The sequence below is a fragment of the Notolepis coatsorum genome (assembly GCF_963971535.1).
Source record: "Notolepis coatsorum genome assembly, chromosome: 4".
NCBI classification, from domain to species: Eukaryota; Metazoa; Chordata; class Actinopteri; order Aulopiformes; family Paralepididae; genus Notolepis; species Notolepis coatsorum.
Genome location: NC_140168.1, coordinates 140,248,566 through 140,253,769, shown reverse-complemented (window position 1 = coordinate 140,253,769; position 5,204 = coordinate 140,248,566).

The following is a 5,204-nucleotide window of genomic DNA, read 5'->3' as shown; positions in this document are numbered from 1 at the left end:
GGCATGACTCCTTTAGCCAGGGCTCCTTTAGCCAGGGCATGACTCCTTTAGCCAAGGCATGACTCCTTTAGCCAGGGAATGACTCCTTTAGCCAGGGCATGACTCCTTTAGCCAGGGCATGGCTCCTTTAGCCAGGGCATGACTCCTTTAGCCAGTGCATGACTCCTTTAGCCAGGGCATGACTCCTTTAGCCAGGGCTCCTTTAGCCAGGGCATTACTCCTTTAGCCAGGGCTCCTTTAGCCAGGGCATGGCTCCTTTAGCCAGGGCATGACTCCTTTAGCCAGGGCATGACTCCTTTAGCCAGAGCTCCTTTAGCCAGGGCATGACTCCTTTAGCCAGGACATGACTCCTTTAGCCAGGGCATGACTCCTTTAGCCAGGACATGACTCCTTTAGCCAGGGCATGACTCCTTTAGCCAGGGCTCCTTTAGCCAGGGCATGACTCATTTAGCCAGGACATGACTCCTTTAGCCAGGACATGACTCCTTTAGCCAGGGCATGGCTCCTTTAGCCAGGGCATAACTCCTTTAGCCAGGACATGACTCCTTTAGCCAGGGCATGACTCCTTTAGCCAGGACATGACTCCTTTAGCCAGGGCATGACTCCTTTAGCCAGGGCTCCTTTAGCCAGGGCATGACTCCTTTAGCCAAGGCATGACTCCTTTAGCCAGGGAATGACTCCTTTAGCCAGGGCATGACTCCTTTAGCCAGGGCATGGCTCCTTTAGCCAGGGCATGACTCCTTTAGCCAGGGCATGACTCCTTTACCTTTAGCCAGGGCATGACTCCTTTAGCCAGGGCATGACTCCTTTAGCCAGGGCATGACTCCATTAGCCAGGGCTCCTTTAGCCAGGGCATGACTCCTTTAGCCATGGCTCCTTTAGCCAGGGCATGGCTCCTTTAGCCACAGCATGGCTCCTTTAGCCAGGGCATGACTCCTTTAGCCAGGGCATGACTCCTTTAGCCAGGGCATGACTCCTTTAGCCAGGGCTCGTTTAGCCAGGGCATGACTCCTTTAGCCAGGACATGACTCCTTTAGCCAGGACATTACTCCTTTAGCCAGGACATGACTCCTTTAACCAGGGCATGACTCCTTTAGCCAGGGCATGACTCCTTTAGCCAGGGCATGACTCCTTTAGCCAGGGCATGACTCCTTTAGCCAGGGCATGATTCCTTTAGCCAGGGCATGACTCCTTTAGCCAGGACATGACTCCTTTAGCCAGGGCATGACTCCTTTAGCCAGGGCATGACTCCTTTCGCCAGGACATGACTCCTTTAGGCAGGGCATACCTCCTTTAGCCAGGACATGACTCTTTTAGCCAGGGAATGACTCCTTTAGCCAGGGCATGGCTCCTTTAGCCAGTGCATGACTCCTTTAGCCAGGGCATGACTCCTTTAGCCAGGGCATGACTCCTTTAGCCAGGACATGGCTCCTTTAGCCAGGGCATGACTCCTTTAGCCAGGGCATGACTCCTTTAGCCAGGGCATAACTCCTTTAGCCAAGACATGACTCCTTTAGCCAGGGCATGACTCCTTTAGCCAGGGCATGGCTCCTTTAGCCATGGCATGACTCCTTTAGCCAGGACATGACTCCTTTAGCCAGGGCATGACTCCTTTAGCCAGGGCTCCTTTAGCCAGGGCATGACTCCTTTAGCCAAGGCATGACTCCTTTAGCCAGGGAATGACTCCTTTAGCCAGGGCATGACTCCTTTAGCCAGGGCATGGCTCCTTTAGCCAGGGCATGACTCCTTTAGCCAGTGCATGACTCCTTTAGCCAGGGCATGACTCCTTTAGCCAGGGCTCCTTTAGCCAGGGCATTACTCCTTTAGCCAGGGCTCCTTTAGCCAGGGCATGGCTCCTTTAGCCAGGGCATGACTCCTTTAGCCAGGGCATGACTCCTTTAGCCAGAGCTCCTTTAGCCAGGGCATGACTCCTTTAGCCAGGACATGACTCCTTTAGCCAGGGCATGACTCCTTTAGCCAGGACATGACTCCTTTAGCCAGGGCATGACTCCTTTAGCCAGGGCTCCTTTAGCCAGGGCATGACTAATTTAGCCAGGACATGACTCCTTTAGCCAGGACATGACTCCTTTAGCCAGGGCATGGCTCCTTTAGCCAGGGCATAACTCCTTTAGCCAGGACATGACTCCTTTAGCCAGGGCATGACTCCTTTAGCCAGGACATGACTCCTTTAGCCAGGGCATGACTCCTTTAGCCAGGGCTCCTTTAGCCAGGGCATGACTCCTTTAGCCAAGGCATGACTCCTTTAGCCAGGGAATGACTCCTTTAGCCAGGGCATGACTCCTTTAGCCAGGGCATGGCTCCTTTAGCCAGGGCATGACTCCTTTAGCCAGTGCATGACTCCTTTAGCCAGGGCATGACTCCTTTAGCCAGGGCTCCTTTAGCCAGGGCATTACTCTTTTAGCCAGGGCTCCTCTAGCCAGGGCATGGCTCCTTTAGCCAGGGCATGGCTCCTTTAGCCAGGGCATGACTCCTTTAGCCAGGGCATGACTCCTTTAGCCAGGGCTCCTTTAGCCAGGGCATGACTCCTTTCGCCAGGACATGACTCCTTTAGCCAGGGCATGACTCCTTTAGCCAGGACATGACTTATTTAGCCAGGGCATGACTCCTTTAGCCAGGGCATGACTCCTTTAGCCAGGGCATGACTCCTTTAGCCAGGACATGACTCCTTTAGCCAGTGCATGACTCCTTTAGCCAGGGCATGGCTCCTTTAGCCAGGGCATAACTCCTTTAGCCAGGGCATGACTCCTTTAGCCAGGGCATGACTCCTTTAGCCAGGGCATGACTCCTTTAGCCAGGGCATGACTCCTTTAGCCAGTGCATGACTCCTTTAGCCAGGGCATGACTCCTTTAGCCAGGGCTCCTTTAGCCAGGGCATTACTCATTTAGCCAGGGCTCCTTTAGCCAGGGCATGGCTCCTTTAGCCAGGGCATGACTCCTTTAGCCAGGGCTCCTTTAGCCAGGGAATGACTCCTTTAGCCAGGGCATGACTCCTTTAGCCAGGGCATGGCTCCTTTAGCCAGGGCATGACTCCTTTAGCCAGTGCATGACTCCTTTAGCCAGGGCATGACTCCTTTAGCCAGGGCTCCTTTAGCCAGGGCATGGCTCCTTTAGCCAGGGCATGACTCCTTTAGCCAGGGCATGACTCCTTTAGCCAGCGCATGACTCCTTTAGCCAGGGCTCCTTTAGCCAGGACATGACTCCTTTAGCCAGGGCATGACTCCTTTAGCCAGGACATGACTCCTTTAGCCAGGGCATGACTCCTTTAGCCAGGGCTCCTTTAGCCAGGGCATGACTCCTTTAGCCAGGACATGACTCCTTTAGCCAGGACATGACTCATTTAGCCAGGACATGACTCCTTTAGCCAGGACATGACTCCTTTAGCCAGGGCATGACTCCTTTAGCCAGGGCATGACTCCTTTAGCCAGGGCTACTTTAGCCAGGACATGACTCCTTTAGCCAGGGCATGACTCCTTTAGCCAGGGCTCCTTTAGCCAGGGCATGGCTCCTTTAGCCAGGGCATGACTCCTTTAGCCAGGGCATGACTCCTTTAGCCAGCGCATGACTCCTTTAGCCAGGGCTCCTTTAGCCAGGACATGACTCCTTTAGCCAGGGCATGACTCCTTTAGCCAGGACATGACTCCTTTAGCCAGGGCATGACTCCTTTAGTCAGGGCTCCTTTAGCCAGGGCATGACTCCTTTAGCCAGGACATGACTCCTTTAGCCAGGACATGACTCATTTAGCCAGGACATGACTCCTTTAGCCAGGACATGACTCCTTTAGCCAGGGCATGACTCCTTTAGCCAGGGCATGACTCCTTTAGCCAGGGCTCCTTTAGCCAGGACATGACTCCTTTAGCCAGGGCATGACTCCTTTAGCCAGGGCTCATTTAGCCAGGGCATGACTCCTTTAGCCAGGGCTCATTTAGCCAGGGCTCATTTAGCCAGGGCATGACTCCTTTAGCCAGGGCTCCTTTAGCCAGGGCATGACTCCTTTAGCCAGAGCATGACTCCTTTAGCCAGGGCATGACTCCTTTAGCCAGGGCATGACTCCTCTAGCCAGGGCATGACTCATTTAGCCAGGGCTCCTTTAGCCAGGACATGACTCCTTTAGCCAGGTCTCCTTTAGCCAGGGCTTGACTCCTTTAGCCAGGGCATGACTCCTTTAGCCAGGGCTACTTTAGCCAGGCAATGACTCCTTTAGCCAGGGCATGACTCCTTTAGCCAGGGCTCTTTTAGCCAGGGCCTGACTCCTTTAGCCAGGGCATGACTCCTTTAGCCAGGGCATGACTCCTTTAGCCAGGACATGACTCCTTTAGCCAGGGCATGACTCCTTTAGCCATGGCATGACTCCTTTAGCCAGGACATGACTCCTTTAGCAAGGGCTCCTTTAGCCAGGGCATGACTCCTTTAGCCAGGGCTCATTTAGCCAGGACATGACTCCTTTAGCCAGGGCATGACTCCTTTAGCCAGGACATGACTCCTTTAGCCAGGGCATGACTCCTTTAGCCAGGGCTCCTTTAGCCAGGGCATGACTCCTTTAGCCAGGACATGACTCCTTTAGCCAGGACATGACTCCTTTAGCCAGGGCATGACTCCTTTAGCCAGTGCATGACTCCTTTAGCCAGGGCATGACTCCTTTAGCCAGGGCTCCTTTAGCCAGGGCATTACTCATTTAGCCAGGGCTCCTCTAGCCAGGGCATGGCTCCTTTAGCCAGGGCATGGCTCCTTTAGCCAGGGCATGACTCCTTTAGCCAGGGCATGACTCCTTTAGCCAGGGCTCCTTTAGCCAGGGCATGACTCCTTTCGCCAGGACATGACTCCTTTAGCCAGGGCATGACTCCTTTAGCCAGGACATGACTTATTTAGCCAGGGCATGACTCCTTTAGCCAGGGCATGACTCCTTTAGCCAGGGCATGACTCCTTTAGCCAGGACATGACTCCTTTAGCCAGTGCATGACTCCTTTAGCCAGGGCATGGCTCCTTTAGCCAGGGCATAACTCCTTTAGCCAGGGCATGACTCCTTTAGCCAGGGCATGACTCCTTTAGCCAGGGCATGACTCCTTTAGCCAGGGCATGACTCCTTTAGCCAGTGCATGACTCCTTTAGCCAGGGCATGACTCCTTTAGCCAGGGCTCCTTTAGCCAGGGCATTACTCATTTAGCCAGGGCTCCTTTAGCCAGGGC